Source organism: Vombatus ursinus, unplaced genomic scaffold, assembly GCF_900497805.2.
Source record: "Vombatus ursinus unplaced genomic scaffold, bare-nosed wombat genome assembly UNPS02014832.1, whole genome shotgun sequence".
NCBI lineage: Eukaryota > Metazoa > Chordata > Mammalia > Diprotodontia > Vombatidae > Vombatus > Vombatus ursinus.
In genome coordinates this window covers 1,221,850-1,239,572 of record NW_020954610.1, presented here as the reverse complement: position 1 = coordinate 1,239,572, position 17,723 = coordinate 1,221,850, and the positions used below count along the sequence as shown (strand labels likewise).

The 17,723-nt window shown below is 41.8% G+C and overlaps 1 pseudogene; it reads left to right on the top strand.

Moving 5' to 3' along the window:
• Window positions 1-13,929, top strand: part of LOC114025672 — a 16,519-nt pseudogene extending 2,590 nt beyond the window's left edge.
• The last annotated feature ends 3,794 nt before the right edge of the window (window positions 13,930-17,723 follow it).

Genomic DNA, 17,723 nt, shown 5'->3' with positions numbered 1-17,723 from the left:
GTGTGTGTGTGTGTGTGTGTGTGTGTGTGTGTGTGTGTGTGTGTGTGAAATCTTCTCATTCAGCCCTTACAACAAGCCTGAAGACCTTTAGGTTCTAGTGGCATTATAGATGAGGAAACTGAGGATCAGAAAGATTAAGTCACTTCAGTAATTGAATGAATAAAAAGCATTTATTAAGCCTACACTGTGCACAGTTATCCCTTCCACATTTCCACTTGCCCCATCACTATTTCAATGTATCCCAGGTTGGCATAAGAAGGTTAATGGGAATCTTTCAGGAGTTTTGTGGAAGCCAAAGATGACACACAAAGGCCAGAAGAAGACACAGAAAAAGTTCAGAAACTCAGAAATGCATGAAAGATATGTTTAGTATTGTATCATATCAACATATCTTATCTTCTAATGCCATAATAATTCAGACTTCTTTGCTACAAAGGGAAGGCCAAAAATTTTACATTAATTTTCAGAATCGAGGGAGGGGATGTGTACCACACCCCTATCCCTTGGATGTGGAAGGGATAATAGTACCAGGCTCATAGAATGGCACAGTAGATATAAAAACAGGGTCCGTGCCTCCAAGTAATTTACAATCCAATAGGGGAGACAGCACATAAACAGGGGTGGTGAACCTGTGGCTTCGAGGCCACATGTGGCGCTCTAGGTCCTCAAGTGTCCTTTGAACTGTGAAGTTTGGATTCTGTCAAAGGGTTGCACGTGAGGACCTAGAGGGCCACATGTGGCCTGGAGGCTGCAGGTTCTCCATCCCTAGGGAGTCACAAGGAGGATGAGCAGAGCCATAAAACAACCATTACTATTGTCACATCATTTCCAGTAGCACTGGTAGTATTAATTTGATTATTATTCCCAGAGAGCCAGAGGTAGAAAAGGGGTTTGAGAAGGGAGAAGGAGAGCTATATTTTTAAAGCATATGCCAATCATTATTTTATTGGCAGCCACCATGTCAGCACCAAAACTTTTAGCTCCTATCTTGAATAAATATAAAAGGCATAGTACTGTGATATTTCTTTATTGCTGAAACAATGTCATTCTGCATTGATGGTATTCAAATATCTGATATTCGCCTTTTTTTTTTAACATGCAGAATATTCTTTAGTGTGTGTGGCAAAGCAGATGACAACATTCTTAGGTAGTCCCAGTGCATGGCTAGATGGCAGTGAAGCATAGATTGGAGCTGCCTAAACATAGTGGCTTAAGGGAGTTTTCACCCACTTCTTCACCAACCAACCAATAGAGCTCATTCCCAGGGCAGTATTCCAAGGCTGAATGGATAAACTCCCTTAGGGAGTCATGGGCATGGTCTCTGACTTGGGCACTCATCCAAGGTCACAGGGCTAGTAAGCTTTGGGGAAGGATTTGAACTCAGATCTCTCTGCCATCAAGTCCAGCGCTACCCTCCCACCCCCCGACTACGAACCACACCACTTTATTCTTTGGTATATGCCCCAACCTACACAATTTATTCTCCGTTTAGGGAGGAGGATAAGGGAAAAGGAGGGATCATGAAGTGGGGGGAGAGGGGGTGGGGAGAGCAATTAGGGAGAGAATCTGTTGTTTAGTAACAGACACCATGTGCAGGAATCCATTCACCAACCAGACACTTGAAAAGAATAAGCTGATCTATGAGGGCTGAGGCAGGAATAACAAGGGACAAGGGCAGAGGGGCCAGCTAAAAAAGCTAAGACATTACCCCCAAGTACTAAGTATGCTTTTAAAAGAAAGAGGCCAGAGCTTTTCCCAGGCTAAATATGGGGTCGTCGGGATTTGTCACTACCACAGGCACGTCATGTAATGTCGGGGCCAAAATTTCAGCAGACACCAAATATGCTCTGTGTCCTCAATTCTGCCACGGTTGCCATGGTTACATGCTCCAGCCCTGGCCTTTGAAAAGATGGCTGCCAACCCATTTCCAGGAAACCTGAATCTTTTCATTCTATTTCCTAGGAAATTCTGGAGACAGAAGGATGAAGGCATGGTCACTCCAACCCTGACTTTCTAGAATAGTGTGGGGATTTTTAGATACAGCCTGGAATTTCTGGAGAGCAGATTCTTTCTCTGATACCGAAGAGTAAACCAGTTCCATTCTGAAAATAGAGTCGCTGCAATTACCAAGAAAATAGTAGTTTTCCCAACAACCAATCAATCAACAAACATTTATTAAGCACCTACTTTGCAGGCACTTTGCTAGGTTCCAAAGGTACAAAGACAAAACTGGCCAGTCTTATACTTCTTTTCCTTCTATACATTAAGACCTAAAGTAGGTCTAGGTATTTAAATCTTTGCCTCCCTATCTGTTCCTCAAGTTAAATTACATTTTGCAGAAGATGTTTCCCTGTATCTTCATGCCCCATACTTAAAATATGTGATAGGACATAAGTCTTATCCAGGAAGTCACATGATAGGGGAAAATATGGCTTATATTTATATAATATTTTAAAGTTTGTAAAAATGCTTTAATCATTGTACCTTATTTGATTCTCAGAGCAACATACAAGTGAGGAAATTTAGATATGCAAAAGTTAAGTGACTCATCCAGAGTCATAAAACCTCAGTTTTTTAAGTGTCTAAGGCAGAATTTGAACCCAGGTCTTTCTGACTCCAATTCTAGTCCTGTTGTCACTCCTTCTTGCTGCCTCTCTGATGTCTGGGCAGAGTTAAACATTTTCTAAAAAAAACTTCAGGCAGCAGGGAGAAAGAAATCAGTTTATATGAATAAGCAAGTAAATGAATGTGTGTTTGTTAAGTGCTTACTATGTGCCAGATACTATCCTAAGCACTGGAAACACAAACACAACACAAAGACCATTCTTCTCCTCGAGGTGCTTGCCTTCTAAAGAAAAAAAGGCAATACAAAAAGAGGAAGGCACAGGGATCAGTCAGCAGCCATAAGGCAATGGAATGACATGTCCTCTCTAGAACCAAAGGCAGCATTAATGGGATTTCTGTTCAAAGAGTGAGGGGTAGAAAGCTATGATTAGGGATTGGAGGTGGGTATGAAGGTAGTGTCTGTTATAGGTATGGCAGGAAGATGGTGAACTCTCATAATTCAATAACGGTGCCAGGATGGAAGCTGGAGATCCAGTTGAGAGTAACTACAAAGTAGTCATATGGAACTGGAATTTCATCAGAATTTCTATCTCCCTTTGGGGCCATGAAGACATTTGAGAGAGGACTTTAAGAGAAAGAGACACAGAGACAGTGACAGGGAGGGACAGAGATAGACAAATAAAGACAGAGAGGAGTGTCTTTGCTGACCTTTAATGATGGTAGCATGATACACTGGAAAGAGCACTGGTTTTGCTAATTTCCAACTATGTGACCTTGGTCAGATTACTTATGGCCCTGTGCTTCAGTTTCCTCATCTATAAAACAAGGAAGGTTGGGTTAGTGGATCTCAACTATCCCTTTCTAGATTTCACATTCTATGAATTATATTATTCTATTATTATTGTTGTTAATTACATTATTTTGTATTGTTATATTATATGATTAATTGTATTATTCTATGAATTATATGATCATCATCCCTCTAGGAGTCAGAAAGCCTTAATTTAAATTGGAGAATGAGATCTGAAGTCATTCAGGAAACTCTTCTAGTTGGAAATCAGGAAGGGATTTTTAATGGGATATTCCTAATTAAGGGCCTCTAGTCTTTATACTACCCTATATAGCCAAAATAGTATGATTTAGTGTGAAAGGGCTTTGAATTTGGAATCACAATAACCTAGGTACAGATCCTTCCATTTACTACTTAATGTAAGTAAGTACTTACTACCTGTAAGTAACCAAATCCTACTTTCTGTCTTGTGTGCCTTTGAATAAGTCACTTCTTTGAGGGTTTTAGTCTCCTCACCTGCAAAGTGATAGGACTGAGAATTATTTTTCTCATTAAGAGACAGGACAAAAGTTTAAATTTAAGTGGCAAAACAAGATCTGACAGCCTTTGGGAGGGTGGATTCTGCTGGAGTGGCCCTGGGAATCGAGAAGGGGTTTTGGAATCTGTGATAACTTTCAGGCCCCATTTGTAACTGTAAGACAAAGGATATTCAGATTACTGAAGCCAAGGATACAAAATGACTTTCATTCCCTGTGGCTGGATTCTAACTTTACACTGAGGGAGCATACATTTAGAATTAGAAGGGTCCTCAAGAGATCAGGTCCAGTCCACTCCTTTTACAGATGTAAACACTGAGGCCCAGAGAGGTTGTATGACCTGTCCACCACAGAGATAGGAGCTGGGATTTCCACCCTGATCCTCTGAGTCCAAATTTAGTATTCTTTGCTAAGTGACATTCTGTCTCTTTCCTTATATTTACCTAATAAAAATCTAGGGGCAGCTAAGTGGCACAGTGGGTAGAGCACCAGCCTTGGAGTCAGGAGGACTTGAGTTTAAATCTGGCCTCAGACACTTAATTAGCTGTGTGTGACCCTGAGCAAGTTGCTTAACCCTGTTTGCCTCAGTTTCCTCATCTGTAAAATGAGCTGGAGAAGGCAATAGTAAACCTATCCTTGCCAAGAAAACCACAAATAGGGTCATGAAGAGTTGGACATGAATAAAAATCTATTTGCTTATGGCTGTTTTCTATGTCTCCATGTCTTATCCAATGGTTACATTCATTTAATTCAATCAACAAACCATTTCTTTAATGCCCACTATATACAGAACACTTGGGCTAGATGTCAGGGAAGATACAAAGTACAGACAAGGAATGATCCCTCATTTCCTTGAGTTCAGAGTCTAGGATAAAATTAGGACTTTACAAATGACAAAGCAGAATGACTATGAAGTAAATAGATCTAGCATCATTAGCCCCCTCTGAGGCTCAGAGGCAAATTGGCATTGAAAAGATGAATTGGGCTTCTAACAAACATGAGGTGGGGAAAGATATTCCTGTCCCTTTGGGTCTTTTTGGCATAGCTGTCATACTTAGAGGTACAGAGGTTTTGATTCTCTTTTTTCAGCTTAAAAAAAAAGTATTTAAAACAAAGAAATGCTCTCAATCTGTTAAACACACAGGGAGCTTTGTTTCTACTCCAACTAAACTCAGCAGGAAGAGAGGGCAAAGAGAGAACCATCATATTACAGTTTGCTGAAATATTTATGAAGAAGCTATTGACTACATGTGATAGTTTACCCCTTGCTCTTAGTTTTAATCTTTCACAGCTGCATTAATTTGGCCCTTCTTTCCCCAGCCCCCCCCCCGACTTTTTTGTTGTTCAGACCTGTGATTTCATCTTTGTATAGGGACCTCCTGCTGTAGAAACTCCCTCCATTGCTGCATATTAGCAACTCATCTGTTAATTTATAGCCTCAACTTACCTATTGTCATGTAGCTAATATATGCCAGAGGTAGGGCCTGAACCCTCCACATCCTGACTCCAAGGTTGGCTCTCCATCTACTACCCTAAACTCCCAATAAATATAGCTTTATCTTTCTTTTCTGTGATGTTGGATGAATATACTCTGAGAGGCACAGCCCTGCAGAAAGACAAAGAATGAATTGGACAGAGAAGAGAAGAGAATTGGATCAAAATAGCACACTTGGAAACACAGCACATATCAGGAAACTAGAAGAGAGATCTTACTGACCCTTTCAAATAAATTGTATCTTCAGACACCACCCTGTTAATTAATCCAGAGGAAGAAGAGAACATTTCAGGACTTGAATGGACCATATGGTTTCTTGAGATATTAGAAAAGAGGTGGAAAAGTCATGTGAACAAGAGATATAGAACAACTGTTCCAGATGGCAGGAGCTACTGAGAAGGCTTAAGTAATCATGCATGTGGAAAACATTTAACTCTAAAGATGACTGTTTAAAAATAATAATTTTCAACAATTCATTAATAGCTTGAAACATCTGGTTCATCACCATGCTTTTTCAGTGTGTTTAGGAAGATCACTTAAAAAAAAAAAAGAGGTATAGATGACTTCAGTAGGGGTGAAGTTGCAGTGGCTTGTCTATTGACCTTGATTCACATATTAGCCAGCTGGTCTCCTCTATGCCCTTTCACAAAGGAAGGCGCTCAGGTCATAAGTTGCAAGCAAAGCAGGGAAGGGAGGAAGTAACATAGAAGAAAGAGATAACGCCAGGAAACAAGCTTGCAGAGCATCAGAGAAGGAAGTTATCCTTATTTGGGACAACTTAAGTATTCTTATTTAAGGGTTCCCTTTCCGCCTTTAAATTAACTAGAAATAATAAGGATGATATGGTACAGCAATGTCACTAAACTCCTTACGGTGACCAGAAACAGATTAAAATATAATTGAGAGATGTTTAATAAAAGAGATAAGAATGATACAACATAGATGTTAATTTGTAGTTGCCTAAGTCAATATGAGCTCAGAGAGATCTTCTATTGTTTGAGTTTGATACCACTGATGTAGAAGTGTGTTTCGAAGGGTCACTGTTGCTATCGTGGAGAAAGGACCAGTCTTGGAGTCAGGAAGACCTAGGTAGAATCCTATCTCAAAGGTATATTTATGTGTGATCTTGGGCAAATCACTGAAATTCCCAGCACTAGATAACTATCTAAGGCTGGTCAACAAACATTTCTTAAGGACTTACATGTGCTAGGCACTATGCAAAGCACTAGGGACACAAAAAGAAACAAAAACAAAAACATACCAGAGCAGAAGTCTGAATTATTATGGTAAAAGATGAAATATGTTGCTATTATATAATACATGTATTTTATGCATTTCTGAGATTCTAATCTTTTTTCAATGTTATTTGCCAGCCTTCATGTGTTATCTATGGCTTTCACAAAACTCCCCCCCAAATTCCCATTTAATTTCTTGCTTTTTGCTAGGCAATTGGGGTTAAGTGACTTGCCCAGGGTCACACAGCTAGTACGTGTTGTGTGTTGGGTCTGAGACCGGATTTGAACGCAGGTCCTCCTGACTTTAAGGCCAGAGCTCTATCCACTGCACCACCTCGCTGACCCTCCCCCCCATTTAATTTCTTATGCTGAACCATGATATATCGAAACTTCAAAGGTGAAAATCGCAATGTGGAAGGGGTAACTGTGTTATGTGTGTATATATGTGTGTGTAGTAGGTAGAAGGAAATCACAGGGGAAAAGTACTATGGAAAGGGGGAGGACTGGGAAAGGAGTCTTGCACAAGGTGAATCTTGAACTTAGTCTTGAAGGAAGCCACAAGTGGAGATGAGACTAGAGAAAAATCCAAGAATAGGGGACAGTCAGTGAAAAGGCACGAAGTCAGGAGATAGAATGTCATGTATGAAGAACAGTGCTGGATTGTAGAACTGCAAAGAAAGAATTCAAAATCAAAAATAAAAAACGGGAAAAATCTTAATTGTTTCTCTTTGAATAGAGAATGACTAAAGAAACTTAAGGGGAAAAATGAGATTAAAGAATGAGAACAGTAGGAAAAAAAAGGTAGATTTTTTTTTTTAAAGATGAAAAGTAGGAAGGAAACTTAATCAGTTTAGGAAATTCTAGAAGAGGAAGAACCACATGCCTTCCAGAGGAATCTCTATTACAAATGTATAAGGGGAGTGTGATGTGTTATGGTATGGCTAGGATGGTCTGATGACAATAGGACACTTCAGAAGCTGGTTAACAGTGTGTGACTTCTCACTGTGAACATGGCCTAGAGCTGGAGGCTCACATACAAGGACTGTAGCACTGAGTTTCTGGGCATAATGATCTTTAGACTCTATGGCGAACTCAGGAGAGGAGGACTTTCCTTGATGCCCCTATGCTCCTTGTCATTATATTGTTAGAATATATTTGTAGATTTTTGTGTTAATTGACTTCTATAGGCATTTTTGTTAGTATGTTTTGGGAGGAATGGGGTAGAAAGCAGGGGAGTTAGTCCAGGCCCAGGCTAGTTAATAAAATCACGGAAGAAGTGGATAACAGAGAGGTGAGGTGTGAACGTGTTAAAAAAAAAAAGTGCAAAGGTGAGTCTACTCCGTTATCCCTTTAGGAAGTGTAAAGAAGTTTCCCTGATGGAACTAGAAACCACCTGGCCATTACCCACCAGCTTTGGAAGCAGAAATAGAGTCAGGGAGCAGATCTATGGGCTGACGCCCCTAGCCTCAACCAGAGGGCAACATGGCATAAGGGTTTCAATTTCCTCCCTCTCCCACTCATTGGTCCCCCCTATTCCCCCAATGGGAAACAATGCTTCCATCAGGAAATGGAAACAGAGGCTGAGAATTGGGGGCAGGTAGCACTTTCAAGAAGTATGACCCTTGGGGGCTTCCCACAGATTCAAGAGAGAACTCATCTCTGGCAGTCAAAATGAGATGTAAATTCATATTCCATATATTGCTTATCAGTATGAAAAATTTACATAATAAATTTATTTGTTTTGTTCACTTGCATACATGGAGTTCCTGGGAACCTTGAAGAACCAAACATTATATTAAGTCAATGGGAATTTTTCAGATATCAAAGGGATTATTTAATGTCATTACCTCATGGTCATCTAATCCAACTCCCTCATTTTATAGGTAAGGAAAGAGGTCAAGGGACTTGTCCGAGGTCACAGAGCTAGCAAGTAGCATAACAGAGATCCAGACCCAATCCTCTGACTCCGAATTTCATCAAGCTGCATATGGGACATGATCAGGTAATGAATGGGTCAACTGGCTTCAGTCAACCGGAAAAATTCAGTGATTTGAAGTCACAAAGGGATGAACACTTAGCACAAGCTAAATGTTCCTTCACCATCAGGAGTTCTACATGCTTATCTATTTCTATTTCAGTGTGGGGTCATATGGTCATGTGCTCCCCGACATCCAACTGCACCAAATGTGGGGTCACCTGGAAATATCTGCTCTTGTCAGGAAAAACAGGGGTCTCAGAGAAGTGGGAGAGTAATAGCTGATATGGCAGGACTGAGGTATTGACTGGTGGCTTTTTACTACTGATAGAACAGGACTCAGTATCTTTTTTCTGCCAAAATATTATATGTATATATATATATATTTCTTTTTTTTTAATAGTTGTGTTTTCCTGTTTTAAAAAATTTCCTGTTTTAAAAAACACACACACAAATAAGCAACAACAAAAGGAAACAAAATCAACCCCATGAGAGAAACTGAACAATTCACTAATCCTTAAGAGGGAAAGGAGGAGGAAAGGGGAGAAAGCAAGGAGACAGAAAGTGTGGAACTTTATGAATCTAATAGCCTTTTTTCAATCCACATCCTTCCTGACCATTCTCTTGATCTTCCTTATCTTCCTGTTTTCCTGGTCAACCTCCCCTCTTCAGATTCTCACTAACCTGCTCTCCTTGTTTGTTCTCTCTCTCTCGTTCTCTCTCTCTCCTTCTCTGTCTTTTCCCTCTTACCTGCCTCTCAGTTTCTTTTGTTGGTTTTTCACCTACGTCCCACTTGCCAACCATACATGTTACCCAAGGCTGTGTCCTGGACCCTTTTCTCTTCTCTTTCTATACGCTCTTGCTTGATGATCTTGTCAGCTCCCATGGGTTCCATGGGTTCAACTGTCATCTCCATGAAGATGATTCCCATACCCACATATATCCATCTCTAATCTCTCTCACGTGCTCCAATTTCAAATCACCAAAGGCCTATTGGCCATCTTGAACTTGATGTCCCACAGGCATCTCAAAGTCACCATGTACAACATAACTCAATTATCTTTCACCCCTTCCCCCAAAAAACTCTCCTTTCTTCAAACTTCCTTATTACTATTACAGATACCATCATCATCCTCAGGCTCACAACCTTCAACAACTATCACTCTCCCCACGTGTCCAATCTATTGCCAAATCTTGTTATTTCTACTTTCACAACATCTTATGTACATAGTCCCTTCTCTCCACTCACATAGCTACCCCCATAATGCAAGCTCTTATCACCTTGTATCTGGACCACTGCAATAACCTTTCCCTGATCTCCCTGCTTCAAGTCTCTCTGCACCCCAGTCAATCTTCCACTTTGCTGCCAGGTTATCTTCCTTAAAACCAGGGTCTGACCATATCACATATCCCATCTCCCTACTCAAGAAATTCCAAGGGCTCCCTATGACCTCCAAGATCAAATACAAAATCCTCTGCTTATTTTTTTTAAAGCCTTTTACAATTCTTCCTACTCTTTCAGTCTTTTCAAACTTTACTCCCTTCCCTGTACTCTCTGATCCTTTGACAATGGCATTGCTGTTCTTACACAAGAGACTACTTCTCTATTTCTGGAACCAGCAGCTTGGCAGGGCCCTGAATCTCTATTCTCCAGACAATGGCCATTCCCCATGTCTGGAATGCCCATCCTCCTAACCTCTGCCAACTGGCTTCCCTAACTTCTTTTAAGATAACTCAAATACTACCTTTTTCAGGTAGTTTTTTTTTTTAATTTCTTTTCTGCACCACTCGTCCCCACCCCCACCCCCCCACTGGTAGTACTGACCCTCTAAAATTACCTTGTTTACATGTATATATCTTATATGTGCATAGCTGTTTGCATGTTATCTCTCCCAGTAGAGATTGTTTTTATCTTTTTTGTTTGTTTGTTTGTTTATATCTCCAGCATTTAGTTCAATGCCTACAACACAGTGAATGCTTAATAAATTTTTTATGGCTGACTGACTGAATTACCTTCCTGACTAAAATGGAGCACTAGGGAAATTCCAGGAGAAGAAACAAAGGTTAACATGATACCTTCCTTCATCTCCATAAGAAATGACTAGACTGGGGTGGAGCTGCTAAGGAGTTCAAAAATCCAGACTAGGGAATCAATTTCTGCAGAAGCACCTACTCTCTCCCTACCACTACATCAACTATTTGAAAAAGGGAAGCTAGAAGAGAGGCAAGGCTAGGAGAGAAGAGAAGCACAGAAATTAGAGAAAAGGAATAGGGAATGGAAGAAAATAAAAGAGAGGAGAGGAGGAAAGGAGAAAGGGAAGGAGGGAAGGAGAGAGGAAAATGAAGGAGAGGAGAGAATAGTGGGGAATATATAAGAAAAGAGAGGAGCACAGAGGAAAATCAAGAGAATAGAGGAGAATGAAAGTAAGGAATGGAGAACAGAACAAAATGGAGGAAAATGGAAGCCGTGCAAGAATAGAGATGAAGGAGAATAAAAACAACAGAGGACAAAACAGAGGAGAGAGAAGAATAAAGATGAAGAAATACTGAAAAGAAAGAAGAATAGAGGAGAATGAAAGGAACAGAACAGACGACACGACGGGGGAGGGGGGAAAGAGAAGTAGGGAAGGAGAGGCGGAGGAGGAGAAAGGGGAGGAGGGGGCTGAGGGAGAGGACAAGGAGGAGAAAAGAAAAATCTCAAACTGATCTGTCCTTCCTAACGGTGGAGACGTATACGGGGTTTGGGTTAACATGAGCCTGTCTGGAATAGTGTGAAACAAACACTGAAAGAGTGAGAGACGATTAGAGCCCGAGAAAAGCGGGGGGACAGAGCCCCACCCAGAGAACGACCCTCGCCGCTTCGGCACTTACTATTCCTGACAACTTTGAGCAACTGCAGCAGCAGCAGCGAGGGGGGAAGGGAAGGGGGAGAACTAAGGGCTTGGTCAGGGCCGAACCGCTCCATCCTCCATCCAGTCGGGAGTCACCTCCCCCTCTCCAGCTCGTCAAGCCCCTCCCCTCGTCTCCTCCCCCCGCCCCTCTGGATTAACAGCTTCGGTTCCAGCCGCGGCCACGGGCAGCGGCGGAGGGCGGGGACTGTGGGTGTAAACCAGTGACTCGGCTGGGGCCTAAGGAAGTGGCTGCTCTCCTGCTGGACGGGCCGGAGCTCCTGCGCCCGCCCGCCCGCCGCAGCTCCTCCGATCTCTCCCCGCGGCCCCGGATCGCGGGGCTGCACGCGGTCTCCACCGAACAGAAGAGCCTGGCCCGATCGCCCGCGGCGGACACCCTCAAGCAGGTCCGAATCCGGGGAAGGGGGCGCGGGGACTGTGAAGGGCCGGGAGTGGGGGGGGGCAACCGCTGCAGACCCGCCTCAGCTAACGCAGCCGCCGCGGCCGTTCCCGCAGCTCGAGAAAAGCCTTTGAAACTTTTATATACCTCGGCTGCGACACCCCCCCCATCCACCCGCCCCATCCCCCAACGCCAGCTCAGGACCAAGGACGCCCCACCCCCGCGGCGCCATTGCACCCTGGGAGAGTCGGGATCGGACAATGCTTGCTTCCTCCGGCCCTTTTGTGGTCCAGGCCTCTCGTCTACGCGCCTTCCCTCTGCTCCCCGTATCCTAGCGGTTGCAATTGCAGAGACCCTAAAAATAATACACAAGATGAAGCTTACGGCAACAAACGGCCTCCATGGGGAGGAAAGCCCAGAGAGAGCTGAATCCGAAAACGAAGAACTGAATTCAAATGCGGGGCTAGACCTGCCATTTATGATGTTGCCCCACCCCCTGCTTCCCGTTAGCCTGCCTCCTGCATCAGTTGCCATGGTGATGCATCAGATGAACCACTTCAATACTATTTCCAACATGGCTGCTGCAGCTCAGAGGCAGAGTCCACTCTCCAGAGCAGGGGCTTCTGTTATCAAAGAAACTGACGGCTCATCTCCAGCTTCTTCTCCCGAAGAGAGCGGTGGACCTGAGGGCCTGGATGCTTCTAGCTGCTCACCTTCCCAGCCTGAGGACATGCCCCAGGTAATTGCTTTGATGCCTGACGATGGAGAAAAAGAACTTCCTGAGCAAGGTAATGGATCCAATCCAAAAAAACCCCAGAAGGAAAACGTTCTGTCCCTCAGCCAAGAGCTTTTTATTCAGCACAAGGTACTGTGGGGAACAAAAAGAAGCATAAGACAGGGAACCTGCCCTCAAGATGCTTACAGTCAAGTTTGGGAAGCGAGGCAAACAGGAGAGATGCAAATTGCCATTCCGGTAATGAAACCAAACCTAGATAAAGGTCAACTGGCTGGCCAAATCGTGGCTCCTGGATTCACAACCCCATTTATTTTTGCTGATAGCCTTTCCTCTGTGGAAACGCTTTTAACCAATATTCAGTTCCTGCTGAAAGTGGCTCTAGACAGTGCCCGGGTCCAGGAAAGGCAAATGCAAGAAGAAAAGAAGGAGCTGAGAATGGAGCTCTACAGAGAGAGGGAGATGCGGGAGACCCTGGAAAGGCAGCTTGCCGTTGAGCTGCAAAGCCGGGCCACAGTTCAGAGGCGCTTGAAGAAAGAGAAGAAGGCCAAGAGGAAGCTACAGGAAGTTCTGGAATTTGAATCCAAGCGCAGAGAGCAAATGGAGCAAGCCCTGAGGCAGGCCACTGGAGGCGACAGTGTGCTCAGCATCCTCAGAGGTTTTGGATTCTCAGAGAGAGATCTTGAAGGCATTGGGACTGAGTCTGACAGTGCAGAAATGCAAGAAAACATCAACCCCACCACCATGTACTGAAGGAACTTTCTATTAAAAAAATATATATCTATGTATGTACCATCATCCATTATCTTGAAACTCATGTATATTTCATTTAAGAATACCCTACCAACCTTTCTATGCTTTTCAGTGCTGTGTGAAGAATGAAAGTTGCAGCATGAAACTGGAAGAACCATTGGTTACATTTTAATCTACAGCAGCATTGTGAAGAACTGTGGAAAGGTTTTATAAGCTCCCCATGCTAAGCTAAGCCTGTTGCAGTTGATCGTTTGTAGGTCTCTCCTCCCAGAGAAGTTTTAGAATTTTTAAGCACATGCAAGAATTATTCCTTCTGAGAGAACTAACTTTCCCCCCACCCCACCCCACCCCCACCCTTTAAAGAGGCAGTAGTTTTGTTGAACAGTGGCACAAATATATTAATTGGCCTGAAACATCCCCACTGGCTTTACCTAAGTGCAGATCCTGAGTACGCTTTTGCACCAAGACCAATCACCGTGGAGCTGTTGCAGTTGTGTTCGTACTTTAAGCTTTGTTTACTGAACCAGATATTCAATAAATATTACATTTTGCTGAGAAACTTGTGTGTATTTTTTGGGGGGAGGGAACAAACTGATGTAAAAAGTGTTCTGTCAGAAGACTAACAAAAAGAATGTGAGCTAAACCTTCATAGCTGAAGTTCTGTAATTATAATTGCAGGTTTTGTGCTCACTTCAGCTTGGTTTGGGGTCTTTTCCAATGACAATCTGAATATGCAGTAAAACTAGGTTTTAGAAACATTTGAGTATGGTTTCTCTGTTGTACCATATTAAATTATAATATGCCTTATTTTAAAGAATGTTCCTGCTGAAAGCTTTTCATTTGTCTTAGAAACATTAAAAAAAGGGGACTGGATTCCAGAAATAAAAAGAAGATTGGTGAACCAACATAAAACTTGGCGTAGACCTTAGTATGCAGAAGTTCTTTTGCTTCCAGTCCACCTGGGAAAATCAAGGTGCCAGCTATAGAGAAGCCAAATTGGGGGGTGGGGAGGTGGACTCTCACAAGTGGCTTGCCTAGACCTGTGGAAGTGGGAAGGGTATATATTCATTCAACAGGCATCAAAGTGTCTATGTGCTAGGCACATTGAACTGGGTATTGGGTATACAGAAATAAAGACATTAAGTTCCTCCTTTCAAGAACTTTTTGTTCTGTTGGGAGAATAACATGCATGGGTGGCGAAGTACAAAGTAATTTCATTTGGGGGAGGGAGGTGGAAAGCAGGGGGGGACACTAGTAGATGGGGGATCAGGAAAGGTCTCATGCAGGAGATAGCACTTGAGCTGAAATTTGAAGGAAGAAGCTAAGGATTCCAGCTTCTATTTGTTCCTTACTGAGTATTTAGCCAAGTTATCATGTCTGCATTCTCTTCCCCTATCTTCTCTCAGAAGAAGCTGGGTAGGGATGGGGGATGGGAGTGCTTCTAATCTTAAAAAAGCCAAGCCTGTCTCTTCTTTCTCTTACGCACACACACACACACACACCCTATACATGTCCATGTGTATGTATATTCATATGTTAATATATATGCATATATAAAGATAAAAGTAGTGTGCATATATGTTTGTATATATTACATAGAGGTGATAGGCATGTATATGCATACATACATGCACATATACATGTATATATTTCTACACAGATGTATATTGCATTTGTGCATGTGCACATCAATATATAAACATGCACATATTTTATATATAGTATACTGCATGTATGTTTATACGCAAATATGTATATGCAATGTACATATTTCTATACATAGATGTATATGTGTGCATTAATATTTACCTATGCCTACACATACTTCTATATATAGAAGTAAATGTGCATGTACATGTATATACATGAATGTGTACACATATACATGCATATGTTCTTATAGACATGTATGCACCTATTTCTATAGAGGAAAGTATGTATATATAAACAATGTATACATACAGTGTAATACAATATGCAAGTGAATATGTACATATATGTACATTTCTATACATAATGGTATAGTGTATGCATGTATATACATATAAATATGTGCATGGAAGTGTATGTCTGCATACATATGCATGTGCCTCTCGCCACACTTCTTTCAGAATCTCCTTCCTCTCCCCTCTCCCCTAGCTGCCTCTATCTCATGGACTTTCTAGTCCATGTCAGATAAGCCAAGTGGGGCCTAGGAGAGTCCTTATTTTCGTCTCCTTCCTTACCAAGGTTGAGCACTTGCTCTCCAGACTTGGGGTCAAAGCCTGATCCTTTCACTTCCTGTGCAACCCTATAAAAGTCACTTCAGCTGTATGCTTCTTAGTTTACTTACCTTTGAAAATAAAGGCATTAAACTGAATAAACAAATGTCTATTTCAACTCTAAATCCCATGTAACTATAGAATCATATGAATCAGCCATTATATTTGCAAGAATGTGTTTGTATTTTAAGGGTTAGTATTGGAAATTATATTCTCAGTTTCAATTTGAAGAATTGATTTACAATAATTAACATGTTTGTATAATAGAAATTTCCCCTAAAAAGCCGTGTGCTTGCTAGTTCTGTGTGTTTTATTGAGCCAGTCTCTTAACAATGCCATATTGGACAATTGCAAAAGATGTTGGTAATATTGGCTAATAAGGGGAGTTGAATTGAATTTCCCTCCTCCAGAATGACTAGTAACAAAAAAGCCCAGAAGTACATGATGCTCAAATTGCTGTAATAGTCACAGGGCCTGCCTTCCTAGGGGTTATAATTTCAACCAGACCATAATCCATAATAATGGACATAATCCATAATAATGGCAGAAATGTGGACCCTGACTTCCTCACTTAGCTTTTAGTATTACTCTTATCTTCACTTGCATTGGCAGGAGGTTGGAAGCAAAGAGGATCTTGTTGTCCAGCCCTCTATCCATCTGCTACATTGTTTTAAAGGGCAGTAATGGGCGAGTCCCTGAAGTTTGGGAATATGGGCTCATAATCAGGGATAGAAGAGACATAAGGAATTTCTTAACATCAAATCAGATAGTTGTCTGGGATAAAGAGTCTCGGGTCAGGATCAGACAACATTTGAGAGGGCATACTTCTAGTTCTTACTGGCTCCCTGGCTTGGTATGGTGACTCAAAGCCTAACTTTGCACCAGACACAAAGCAGTTCTTGTCAAAGACTGGCTTTCTAACCACTGCACCTCTTGTTGATTGGAGCAGAGAGCAGCAGATAGTCCTAAAGACGTGAAGCCTTGCAGATATTATCAGAGATAAACACAGCAATCAAGAGAGATAATCCCAGCAGAGATCATCAGAAGGAGTAAAGATGCAAAGATGTGACCCCTAGAAGGAATATTTATTAACATCCCTAGAGGAGGTCAGCAGTTCTGCAGTATCAAGAGTAGACTTAGGCTTGGCCATGTGAGCTCACCTGTCACATGTTTCCCCATTTATGTGCCCTGGCCACATTGGTCCCTGACATGTGCTTATTCTCACAGGTTCCATGTCCCTATGTGGTCCCTACACATATACGCTTCATGCTGTATTCCCTGGTCACATGTATTCTCTATGTATGTGCCTTTCCTCCCTGGTAGTATATAATTGTAACCTGTGTGTATTTATGTGCAAAGGAGAAGGCTTGGTAATCCTTCTTGGAGAACTTAGAAGATGGAGAAAAAATAGTATCTATTCAAAAAATGACAACACACCCTGGTTTTAAAAAACAGGTTTCCCTCCCCACCCCCACCACCCAGGATTTTATTGTTAGAATTTTCCAACAAGATTATTATCTTCCGAGCACTTTCAGACAGTATAGGTGAAGGTGGGGCATGTGAGGTATACACACATACACATATGCATGCATATATGTATGTATTGCAAATATGTATGCATACTTGTGAGTATATGTATACATGTGTATATCTATATATAGATAATGCTACCCCAGCATGGACTTGTGTTGAATGGGATTATTTTCATGGTACCTGATGAAGGTTGGTAATGAACTCATCCAAAATATAGATGTAAGAAAATTCAAACAGAGCATTAGAAGAGAAGAGAAATGGACATAGGACATAGAAATAAGCTTAAAACTGTGGCTAACTCCTGCCACTTCTGACAGGATGCTTTCCCTCTATCATACTGGGAAGCAGCATCCATCCTCCCAGCTGTTGTTCCCATCCTTAGAAGCGGTAGCATAAGACTTCAGTGTTTTGAGAAATGTATTTTCCAAGTTTCACCCAGGGGCTATATGAATCTAACTATAAAATGTTCCTAGCAGAAATAAAAGACAGACCTAAATAATTGGAGAAACATTAATTGTTCATGAGTAGTCCAGTAATATAATAGTCCATATAATAATAT